At 41.8% G+C, this 12,519-nt stretch overlaps 1 protein-coding gene across 3 annotated transcripts in view; it reads right to left on the reverse strand.

Annotated features, from left to right (window-relative positions):
- Nucleotides 1-12,519, reverse strand: part of WDTC1 (WD and tetratricopeptide repeats 1) — a 78,290-nt gene that overhangs the window by 35,121 nt on the left and 30,650 nt on the right. The gene's annotated exons all lie outside the window — the stretch shown is intronic.

Consider the following 12,519-nt stretch of genomic DNA (forward strand, 5'->3'; position numbering starts at 1 on the left):
TGAGGCAGAAAGGATAGGAACTCTGGAGCCAGATAAGCCTGATATAAATCTTTAAAATCTTATTTCTACTACTTATCTGACCTCAGAAATGCTCAGTTTTACTCTGATTTGTAAGTAAGATTCCTTTCTTCTTCTCTCTACCATGCATCTAATACCGTGCCAAGAAATCCCACAAGTGAATGAAATAGCAGGAATCAAAGTGTGATCACAACTTCCAAGGTGATCTTGGAAGATCCCTGGTAATACATACAAAATGAAAGCAAGCAGCTCCCCAAAAAAGTGAGGACTGCAGGCCATGGCTGGAATCCCAGGATATTTGGTTCTTGTCCAGTTGTGACAATAAAACTCATGAGATGAGCTGGCACATGTAACTAAAGAGGGATGTGGAATGCTCAGCAAAAACGTCCAAGGAAAGTGGAAAGCTGATTGGGTCTTATATACTAGAATGGCTTAAAATTAATCCTCATTGATTTAAATTTAAGTTGTTTAATCTCAACCTCCCTTCTGGCTCTCTTACTTGGTTGCTGCCACTACAACAGTTCTTTGTATTTTCTTTTACTTTTAAAAAATGTTTTATGGAGATGGGGTCTTGCTATGTTGCCCAGGCTGGTCTCAAACGATTCTCCTGACTCCCAAAGTGCTGCGATTATAGGCATGAGCCACTGTGTCCCAGACAGTTCTTTGTATTTTATTTTGTTTTTTCTTTCTCTCTCTCTCTCTTTTTTTTTTTTCAGACAGGGTCTTCCTCTGTTGCTCAGGCTGGAGTAAGTGGTATGATCATAGCTCACTGCAGCCTCAAACTCCTAGGCTCAAGCAATCCTCCCACGTCTGACTCCCTAGTAGCTGGGACTACAGGCGCACACCACCATACTTGGTTAATTTTTGTATTTTTTTGTAGAGATGAGGTCTTGTTATGTTGCCCAGGCTGGTCACAGCTCTGGGTTCAAGTGATCCTCCCACCTCAGCCTACAAAGTGATAGGATTACAGGCGTGAGCCATTGTGCTCAGTCCTTTGTATTTTCCTAATGAACAACTTCAACTTTCTATTTTGAAACAATTTCAAACATAAAAAGTTTGCAAGAATAGTATAAGAATGCCCACATATACGTTTTACCTAATTCATAAATTAAATAATCTTTTTTCCTCTCCCTCTCCTCTTTCTCTCTCTCTACACACACACACACACACACACACACACACACACGTGCAAAGTACCTTTTTTCCTGAACCATTTGAGAAATCAGTTGTAGACTTCAGGACCCCTTACACTTAACTACTTCAGTGTATAATTCTTAAGAACATTGGTCATTCTCTTATTTAACCAGAGCATATTTATCAAAATCAGAAAATTTAACACTGATACAATACTGTTGTCTAACATACAGCCCATATTCAAATTTCACCAACTGTCCAATAATGTCCATTTTATTTTCCTCATTCAGAATCCAATCCAGGATCACACACTGCATTTAGTTTATGTTTTCTTAATGTCATTAAGAAAATTAGTCATTTTCTGTTTCTTTTAATCTGGGACAGTTCCTCAACCCTTTTTTGTTTCCTATGACACTGAAATTTTTGAAGACTATATCAACTTTTGCCCTGTCCCAGCCCTGGAATTAGTTATTTCTCCAAAAATCCCTGCTTCCTTTTAATAGAGAATGGTATTTAGAAACTAGCAACCCATAATTACTATAGTATCACTGCTTCTAAATTACCATTGTGTGGACAGAGCTGGAAATAATAGATAAATACAAATTTCTATATATGCAGTTTACTTTTATGTTTTTTGGAGACATTTATTTTATTTTTTGTTGCCAAGGCTGGGGTGCAGTGGTGCAATCATAGCTCAGTGCAGCCTTGACCTCCTGGGCTCAAGTGATCCTCCTGCCTCAACCTCCTGACCAGCCAGAAGTACAGACATGTGTCACCATGCCCAGCTATTTTTTATTTGTGGAGACAGGGGTCTCACTATGTTACCCAGGCTGGTCTCCAACTCCTGGCCTCAAGCTATACGTGCTTTTAAAATCATGAGTTTATATTGAAATAGGCTAATTCCAATCCAGTACCTCAGAGTTCTTCCTCGTCTTTCCCTATTCCATATTTGAATTTCCCTTCTACATGAGAACTCTGGCTCCCAATAACATTGACTTCTTTATTCAATTCTGTAACATACACAAAGTAGTTACAGAATTGCTACAGCAATACTACAAATGACAAATCTACTAAGTAGAGCTCAAGATTTCTTTGAAGTTCATTTTATCTTTATACTGAAAATATATACAAAGTATCACATTAAAAAATTGGCTGGGCATGGTGGCTCACGCCTCATCCCAGCACTGTGGGAGTACTTGAGAGGCCAAGGCGGGATCACCTGAGCCCAGGAGTTTGAGACCAGCCTGGGCAACACAGCAAAACCTTCTCTCTACTAAAAAAAAAAATTTTTTTTTTTTTTGAGACAGAGTTTCGCTCCTTTCGCCCAGGCTGGAGTGCAATAGCGCCATCTCAGCTCACCGCAACCTCTGCCTGCCAGGTTCAAGCGATTCTCCTGCCTCAGCCTCCCGAGCAGCTGGGATTACAGGTATGCACCATCTCGCACAGCTAATTTTTGTATTTTTAGTAGAGACAGGGTTTCACCATGTTGGTCAGGCTGGTCCTGAACTCCCAACCTCAGGTGATCCGCCTGCCTCAGCCTCCCAAAGTGCTGGGATTACAGAAGTGAGCCACCATGCCTGGTCTATTTTTTATTTTTTTTTAAAATTTTTTAGGCCGGCACAGTGGCTCACACCTGTAATCCCAGCACTTTGGGAGGCCGAGGCGGGTGGATCACCTGAGGCCGGGAGTTTGAGACCAGCCTGACCAACATGGAGAAACCCCATCTCTACTAAAAATACAAAAGTTACCAGGCATGGTGGTGCACGCCTGTAATCCCAGCTGCTCAGGAGGCTGAGGCAAGAGAATCGCTTGAACCCGGGAGGCGGAGGTTGTGGTGAGACGAGATCACACCATTGCACTCCAGCCTGGGCAACAGAGTGAGACTCCATCTCAAATAACATAACATAACATAACATAACATAACATAACATAACATAACATAACTAAAATAAAATACAAAAAGTAAATTACATGAGTTAGTTGGCATCCCACTTCCCAACTTTGTTGATTTAATTTTACTTTCTGAAAATGTAAAGTCTCAACATGGTTCTAAAAGTAAACAGGCATGGTGGCTCGTCCCTGTAATCTAAACATTTTGGAAGGCTGTGGCAGCAGGTCACTTGAGGCCAGGAGTTTGAGACCAGCCTAGCAAACATGGTGAAACCTTGTCTCTACTCAAAATACAAAAATTAGCAGGGCATGGTGGCAGATGCCTGTCATCCCAGCTACTCAGGAGGTTGAGGCATATGCATTGCTTGAACCCAGGAGGCAGAGGTTGCAGTGAGCCAAGATCATGCCACCGCACACCAGCCTGGGCAACAGAGAGAGGGTCTGTCTCAAAATAAAAATAAAAATAAAATAAATAAATGTAAAAACTACAAAAAGGTCCAAAGAAGAGTTACTCACCTTTCTCTACTCTTCTACCTTATACCTCCCACCCGCTGCAGTGACCAATTTCATCAATTTCATTAGTTTCTCCTTATCCATCCTGTGCTTGTTTACAAAAACCATGCAGGTGCATATATCAATCCTTATTCTCCCTCCCTTGTTACACCAAAATTGGCAAAAATTATATTAAAATGGCCCTCAAGCATATGGAATATATATTAAACTTCATTCATAAGAGAAATGTAACTTAAAACTATACTGAGATACTTTTTACTAGTTAGAATGATAAAAAAAAAAAATTCAAAAGCTCAACCACACAGTCTACTGATGAGTTATAGAAAAACAGGCACATTCATGCATTGCTCGTGGGAAGACAAAATGGTGCAAATTCCATGGTGGAGAATTTGGCAACATCTGTTTTTTTTTGTTTGTTTGTTTGTTTCTTTGTTTGTTTTTGAGATAGGATCTTACTCTGTTGCCTAGGCTGGAATGCAGTGGCACGATCTCAGCTCACTGTAGCCTCAACCTCCTAGGCCCAGGTGATCCTCTTACCTCAACCTCCCAAGTAGCTGGGACTACTGGCACGTGCCACCACGTCTGGCTAATTTTTGTATTTTTTGTAGAGATGGGGTCTTGCCATGTTGCCCAGGCTGGTCTTGAACTCCTGAGCTCAAGCGATTCACCTGCCTCAGCCTCCCAAAGTGCTGGTATTAGAGGTGTGAGCCACCACGCCCGGCCAGCAATATCTAACAAAACTACATATACATTTACCCTTTGACTAGTACTCTCACTTTTAAGTTTTCTACCCTAAAGATACATCTCCAGCAATACTAAACTACCTATGTATTTAATACAAAGTAGTTTGATTATAATAATTATTATTATAATTACAAACTCTTAGAAACAACTCTACATGCCCACACATGGGAAATTCAATGAATACATCTTGGTGCATCTACACAATGGTGTACTCTACAGTTGTAAAATAATAAGTAAGGGCGGAAGGGCTGGGCATGGTGGCTCCTGTCTGTAATCCTAGCACTTTGGGAGGCCAAAATAGAAGGAATGCTTGAGTCCAGGAGTTTGAGACCAACCTGGTCAACACAGCAAGACCCCATCTCTATTAAAAAAAAATAAATACAAAAATCAGCCAGGCGTGGTAGCATATGCCTATAGTCCTAGCACCTCAGGAAACTGAGGTGGGTGGATTGCTCGAGCCTGGGAGGTCGAGGGCTTCATTGAGCTGAAATTGTGCCACTGCATTCCAGCCCAGGCAACAGAGACACTACCTCAAAAAAAAAAGGAAGAACTCTGTGAACTGATATGGGATAATTTTCAAGATATATTGGTAAGTGAAAAAAAAAAAAAAGCAAAGCACAAGACAATCTTTCTCTCTCTCTCTCCCCCCAGTCCTTAAAAGACCTCCAAGTCCAGTCAACCAACCCATCTACTCTCTCCTTATAGGCAAACTTATGTCTTTACTTCCTTCCCTATCCAGCTAAGAATCGATGATTCATTATTACAACTGTTCTCTTACAACATTCATCTGACACATCCCCACTCTGGATAATCTCCTTGCTTTCCTGTGTCTTCAGCTTTCCCTTTCTCTGCCAGTTATTTCCTCTTCAGATTACACATGCTTGAGTTTCTTTTTTTTTTTTTTTGAGACGGAGTCTTGCTCTGTCACCCAGGTTGGAGAGCAGTGGTGCGATCTCAGTTCACTGCAACTTCCATCTCCCGCGTTCAAGCGATTCTCCTGCCTCAGCCTCCTGAATAGCTGGGATTATAGGCACACGCCACCACACCTGGCGAATTTTTTTTGTATTTTTGGTAGAGACAGGGTTCCACCATGTTGGTCAGGCTGGTCTCGAACTCCTGACCTTGTGATCTGCTTGCCTCGGCCTCCTAAAGTGCTGGGATTACAGGCATAAGTCACCACACCCGGCCGAGTTTCCTTAATTTATAAAAGTCCTTCCTTGATGCCAACTTCATACATATCTAGCTACAGCCTACTATTTCTCTCCCCCTTCCTTCATAGCCAGACTGAAAGAGTAATCTATACTTGATATTTTCACTTCTTCATTTTCCAATAATTCCTCAACCCACTTCTATCTATCCACACCACATTCCACAGAAATGGTTCTTGCCACGGTTACCACTATAGTGTCTTTGCTCTAAATCAATGAATACTTCTTGGTCCTTATTTTACTTTTCCACTGGCAGTAACGGCAGTACTATTTCCTTCTCATTCAGTCCACCAGGCTGGAGTTCAGTGGCATGATCACATCTCAGTGCAGCCTCAACCTCCCTAGGCTCAGATGATCCTCCTTCCTTAGCTTCCCAAGTAGCTCGAACTACAGGTGTGCGCCATCATGCCTGGCTCTATTTTTTTTTTGTAAAGACCATGTTTCACCATGTTGCCCAGGCTGGTCTCAAACTCCTGGGCTCAAGTGATCTGCCCGTCTTGGCCTCCCAAAGTGCTAGGATTACAGGTGTGAGCCACTGCGCCTGGCCTAATTCTACCTCTTTTTAAAAATTATTTTAATTTTTAATTTTTTGAGGGAGAGTCGCTCTGTTGCCCAGGCTGGAGTGCAGTGGCACAATCTTGGCTCACTGTTAACCTCCACCTCCTCCCAGGCTCAAGCGATTGTTGTGCCTCAGCCTCCCAAGTAGCTGGGACCACAGGGGTGTGTCACCACCCCTGCCTAATTTTTGTATTTTTAGTAGAAACAGGGTTTCACCATGTTAGCCAGGCTGGTCTCGAACTCCTGAACTCAAGTAATCCGCCTGCCTTGGCCTCCCAAAGTGCTGGGATTACAGCACTTGCCCCAATTATACCTCTTAAATGTCTCTCAAATCCACTGGCTTCTCTCCATCCAAATTACTGTTATTTTAGTTCAGGTAACCCATCACCTCTTCCTGAATCACTGGTCATAACCTCTTAACTGGTTCTGCCTGTCTCCAGTTTAAACTCCTGCAATCTATTCTTCATTTTGAAGCCAACATTAATTTTTTAAAAAGCATAACTCTGCCCAGGCATGGTGGCTCATGCCTGTAATCCCAGCACTTTGAGAGGCCAAGGTGGGTGGACTACATGAGCCTAGGGGTTCAAAACCAGCCTAGGCAACATGGTAAAACACTGTTTCTAACTAGCCGGGCACGGTGGTGAGTGTCTGTAGTCCCAGCTACTTGGGAGGCTGAGGTGGGAGGATCATCCAAAGCCCAGGAGGTCAAGGTTATCGTGAGCCATGATCGTGTCACTGCACTCTAGCCTGGGTGACACAGCAAGACTCTGTCTCAACAACAACAACAACAACAACAAGTCCGGGCATGGTGGCTCATGCCTGTAATCCCAGCACTTTGGGAGGTCAAGGTGGGTGGATCACAAGTTCAGGCGTTTGAGACCAGCCTGGCCCATATGGTGAAACCCCGTCTCTATTAAAAATACAAAAATTAGCCAGGAGTGGTGGTGCACACCTATAGTCCCAGCTACTCAGGAGGCTGAGGCAGAATTGCTTGAACCCGGGAGGCGGAGGTTGCAGTAAGCCAAGATCGTGCCACTGCACTCTAGCCTGGGTGACAGAGCAAGATTCCATCTCACAAACAAATAAACAAACAAAAAAGCATAACTCTGATCATGTTGCTCTTATGGTAAAAACCATTCAGTGGCTCTCCATTCTCCATAGTCTTCCACGTAGCTTACAACATCCTTCATTACAAACAGCCCATCCACACTTACCTCACCAATCTCATTTCTCATTCCTCTTCCACTTGAACTCTAATTGTTCTCTTAAATTGAGTATTCTCTATTCTCTCTTGCCACACTCATATGTTAGCCTAACATATTTATTGTTTGTACTTTTTTTTCCGAGGTAGTCCCACTCTGTTTTCCAAGTTGGAGTGCAGTGGTATGATCATGGCTCACTGCAGCCTCAACCTCCTGGGCTCAAGCGATCCTACTGCCTTAGCCTCCCAAGTAGCTGAGACTATAGGCGTGTGCCTCCACGCCTGGCTGATTTTTTTTTTTTTTTTTTTTTTTTGAGAAACAGGGCCTCCTTATGTTACCCAGGCTGGTCTTGAACTCCTTTCTCGACTCCCCATCCTCTTATCTCAGCCTCCCAAAGTGTTGGGATTTATAGGCATAAGCTGCTGCACTGAGCCTACATTTTTCATTTTAAAAAGTATCTTGGGCTGGGCGCAGTGGCTCACGCCTGTAATCCCAGCACTTTGGGAGGCTGAGGTGGGCAGACCACCTGAGGTCAGGAGTTCAAGACCAGGCTAGCTAACATAGTGAAACTCCATCTCTACTAAAACTACAAAAATTAGCCAGTTGTGGTGGCATGCACCTATAGTCCCAGTTACTTGGGAGGCTGAGGCAGGAGAATCACTTGAACTCAGGAGGCAAAGGTTGCAGTGAGCCAAGAATGCGCCACTGCATTCCAGCCTGAGTGACAGAGTGAGTCTCTGTCTCAACAGAACTAAAAAATTGGCTGGGCTTGGTGGCTCACGCCTGTAATCCCGGCACTTGAGAGGCTGAGGTGGGTGAATCACGAGGTCAGGAGTTCGAGACCACCCCAACCAACACTGTGAAACCCCATCTCTACTAAAAATACAAAACTTAGCCAGGCATGGAGGCATGTGCCTGTAATCCCAGCTACTCGGAAGGCTGAGGCAGGAGAATCACTTGAACCTGGGAGGTGGAGGGTGCAGTGAGCCAAGATCGCGCCACTGCACTCCAGCCTGGGTGACAGGGCGAGACTCTGTCTCAAAAAAAAAAAAAAACAGAAAACAAACAAACAAAAATTTAAAAATAAAAATTAAAAGATAAAAATAAAAAGTATCTTGAAAGCCAATCTGTGATCTCTCTGGCCTATCATTCTGCACTCATCTGTGAAATCTCTCTTTTTTTATGTTTTCATTTTTGATGGTATAGAGACAGGGGTCTTGCCATGTTGCCTAGGCTGGTCTCAAACTCCTGAGCTCAAGTGATCCGCCTGCCATGGCCTCACAAATTACTGAGATTACAGGAGTGAGCCACCATGCCTCACCTGTGAAATTTCTCAAAATGATGATGAACACATTGGGGTTTGAGAGAGAATATTTGTTGAGCATTATGTTTGAGATAAGAGTGAAGGAATATGATAGGAGCAAAAGTTGGTACAAACACCATGGAAGACAATTTTGGTAATATTTATCAAAATAAGAGATGCATATATCCTCTGACCTACAAATTCCACCCCAAGTATTCATCTGATAGAGATATAACTGCATGTGCCAAATGATGTCATAAGGAATGACCCTGTACATGCAAAAAATTAGAAGTAATCTACATGTCTATTGGTACGGACAATTTAAGTAAATTATGGGTCCACATACACAACAGAACACTCTGAACCATGAAAGAATTAGAAATTAGAAATATCTTAGATATGAATATGGCAAAATTATGAAAGTATCTTTTTAAAGATACTTCATTGTTTTAGACCTTTTTTTTTAGTAAGTTGTTGATTTTCTTACTGAAACAGTAAACATGTTAGGCTAACATTTGTGAGAAAAGGTAAGAATTTTATGCATAAAATTCCTCTGAAAGGATACTAAAACTGATTATATTAGTTGATTCTACGTAAATGGATTAGGTAGCTGGGAAAAATAATGAGGAGATGACTTTTTAAACTTTTGAATTTGAACCATATGAATGTTGACCTATTAAAAAATAAGGTGAGTGGATCACTTGAGGATAGGAGTTTGAGACCAGCCTGGCCAACTTGGCGAAACTCCATCTCTAGCAAAATAAAAAATTTAGCTGGGTGTGGTGGCACATGCCTGTAATCCCAGCTACTCAGGAAGCTGAGGCATGAGAATTGCTTCAGCCCAGGAGGCAGAGGTTGCACTGAGCTGAGATCAGCCACTGCACTACAGCCTGGGTGACAGAGTGAGGCCCTGCTGCCAAAAAAAAAAAAAAAAAAAAAAAAAAAAGAAAGTAATCCAAGTTAACTTGGAGGCTTTTTAAACAGTCAGTTCTGTAGGTACAAATTCTATTAACATACAGGAAGGGTAACAAATATCAAGACTAGCCAAAGTCTGAATTTTAAACGAACATAAAATGCAAACTATAAAGTCAAAAAGTAAAAATCAGACCAGATTATTAAGGCGGAAGCTAGAGAAATCGTATGGCTGAATAGGGATAAGGTTTTGAAAGCTACCTCTAATGTGGAAAATCAAAAAAGCCAATCACACCAACAGGTTTTTATTGAGCATCTACTAAATGTTTGACACTATGTCATAATAGTTCTCCTTCAGCTTCCCTTTGCATTTTTCAAAAGCATACAGAGTAGAAAATTGGAAAACCCAGAAAAAAATGTTTTGCCCAGATCATAAAGAAAACATCATAACCAGTAACCACCAAAAGGCAGGAGCTTTTACTGTTGATTTTCCCTCTTATCCCACCCTTACCTCACACTAATCACCTTTTCTGAATGCCAAAGACAATCTATTATTGACTAACATGAAGTCCATATGTGACAATGACGGAAATAAAACAGGGAAGGAAATGACTGAAGAAGTTTTAAATAGCTAGATGCCATCAAATCAGCATCTTGGGACTGGTATCTTGGAAAACTTTAAGAGCTTTCCATAAATAACAACAATAATAGCAGCTAATGTTTGTGTATGCCATGGACTTATACAATATACTGGACACTGTGCTAGGTACTTTACATAAATTAACTTACTTACACCTAACAGACATTACTTTACAGATGAAGAAATGGCCTTTAGAAGTTAAAGGACTTCTCTAAGTTCACATTGCTTATAGAGGTATTTTAATTACTATTTGGGGTAATGCAAATAGTATTCTCTCCAACTCCAAACCAGGAAAGAGGAAAACAGGTGGCTTTTTGAGAGTTAGACTGTAAAAATCAACACAGTTGAGCTTTCTCTTCTCCTTGGCTATCATGATACCATGTTCTCCTCAAACCTCTATGGCTATTCTTTTTGTCTTCAGTGGGTAGAGGAAGAGGAAAAGCAGGTACTCTCTAAATGCTGAAACATGTTGGTTCTTGGTCCTAGACCCTCTTCTTGCTCCTCCTACTTTTTCCCCAGGCGATATTATTCAGGCATCCCATTCCATGGCTCCATAGAGCGGTGGTTCTTAAAATTTTTAGTTTCAGGATCCCTTTACACTATTAAAAATTATTGAGGATTCCCAAGAGCTTTTGTTTATATGGGTGATATCTGTCAATATTTATCATATTAGAAATTAAAACAATTTTTTTTTTTTCTGAGATGGAGTTTTATGCTTGTTGCCCAGGCCTGGAGTGCAATGGCATGATCTTGGCTCACTGCAACCTCTGCCTCCAGGGTTCAAGCGATTCTCCTGCTTCAGCCTCCCAAGTTGCTGGGATTACGGGCATGCACAACCACAGCCGAATAATTTTTGTATTTTTTGTAGAGCTGGGGTTTCTCCATGTTGGGCAGGCTGGTCTTGAACTCCTGACCTCAGGTGATCCGCCTGTCTCAGCCTCCCTAAGTGCTGGGATTACAGGCGTGAGCCACTGCGCCCAGCAATTTTTTTTTTTTTTTTTAAACAGGGTCTCACTCTGTCACCCAGGCTGGAGTGCAGTGTCACAATCACAGTTCACTGCAGCCTCAACCTCCTAGGCCCAAGTGATCCTCCCATTCTAGCCTCCCAAATAGTTGGGACAAGTACGCACCACCATGCTTGGCTAATTCCTTTTTTAAAAAATTTTTAGTAGAGACAAGGTCTCGCTATGTTGCCCAGGCTGGCATATTATTAATTCGCTAAAAAAAAAAAACAATAAAAAACACATTTTAAACGAAATAACTGTATTTTCCAAGGCAAAGAATTTAATGAGAAGAGTGGTGGTGTTTTACATTTTTGCAAACTTCTTTAATGTATAGTTTAATGGAAGACCAGTAGATTCTCATCTGCTCTTGTATTCAGCCCACTGCAATGTCAGTTTTGGTTGAAGTATGTGAAAAAAAAATCCAGCCTCACAAAGAAGCTGGAATTGGAAGGAATATTTGAATAGCCTTTTTAGATAATTGTGTATATCCTTCTTTGATACTATGCCAAAACTCAACAAGTACTAAGTTCTTAAAGATTACAATGTGGGCTAGGCACAGTAGCTCACACCTGTAATCCAAGCACTTTGGGCGGTTGAGGCAGGTGAATGGCTTGAGCTCAGGAGTTTGAGACCAGCCTGGGCAATATGGTGAAACCCTGTCTCTACAAAAAAATACAAAAATTAGCTGGGCATGGTGGCATGTATCTGTAATCCCGGCTATTCACAGGGCTGAGGCAGGAGGATCACTTGAGCCCAGGAAATTGAGGCTGCAGTGAGCCAAGACGGCACCACTACATTCCAGCCTGGGCAACAATACAAGACACTGTTTCAAAAAAAAAAAAAAAAAAATTAGATTCAAAATGTGATCTTGGCTGGGTGAGGTGGCTCACGCCTGTATTCCCAGCACTTTGGGAGACCAAAGTGGGAGAACTGTTTGAGGTCAGGAACTGGAGATCAGCTTGGGCAACATAGCAAGACCCCAACTCTACCAAAAACAAACAAACAAAAAAACAAACAAAAAAAACAAAGACCCACAAAACACAAAACACATGACATTGAGGAAGAAAAGAGAATGGAACTAACATTATGGAGTCTCTATGTCAGACACAATGAAAAAGCTGAATTTCTGGACCAAAGGTCTGGCCTATCCATGGACTGGACAGGACAAACTTGAACAAGTGTTTTGGTTTTTGGTTTTTTTTTTTTTTTAACATTTTATTATTTTAATTTTTAGAGACGAGGTCTTGCTATATTGCTCAGGCTGGACTTGAACTCCTGGGCTCAAGCAATCCTCCTGTCTCAGCCTCCCAAATAGCTGGGACTATAGGCATGTATCATTGAACCTGGCTTTCTTTTATTTTTTTCTTTTTTGAGAAACAGTCTTGCTCTGTCA

The sequence above is a fragment of the Chlorocebus sabaeus genome, chromosome 20 (assembly GCF_047675955.1).
Source record: "Chlorocebus sabaeus isolate Y175 chromosome 20, mChlSab1.0.hap1, whole genome shotgun sequence".
Lineage (NCBI taxonomy): Eukaryota > Metazoa > Chordata > Mammalia > Primates > Cercopithecidae > Chlorocebus > Chlorocebus sabaeus.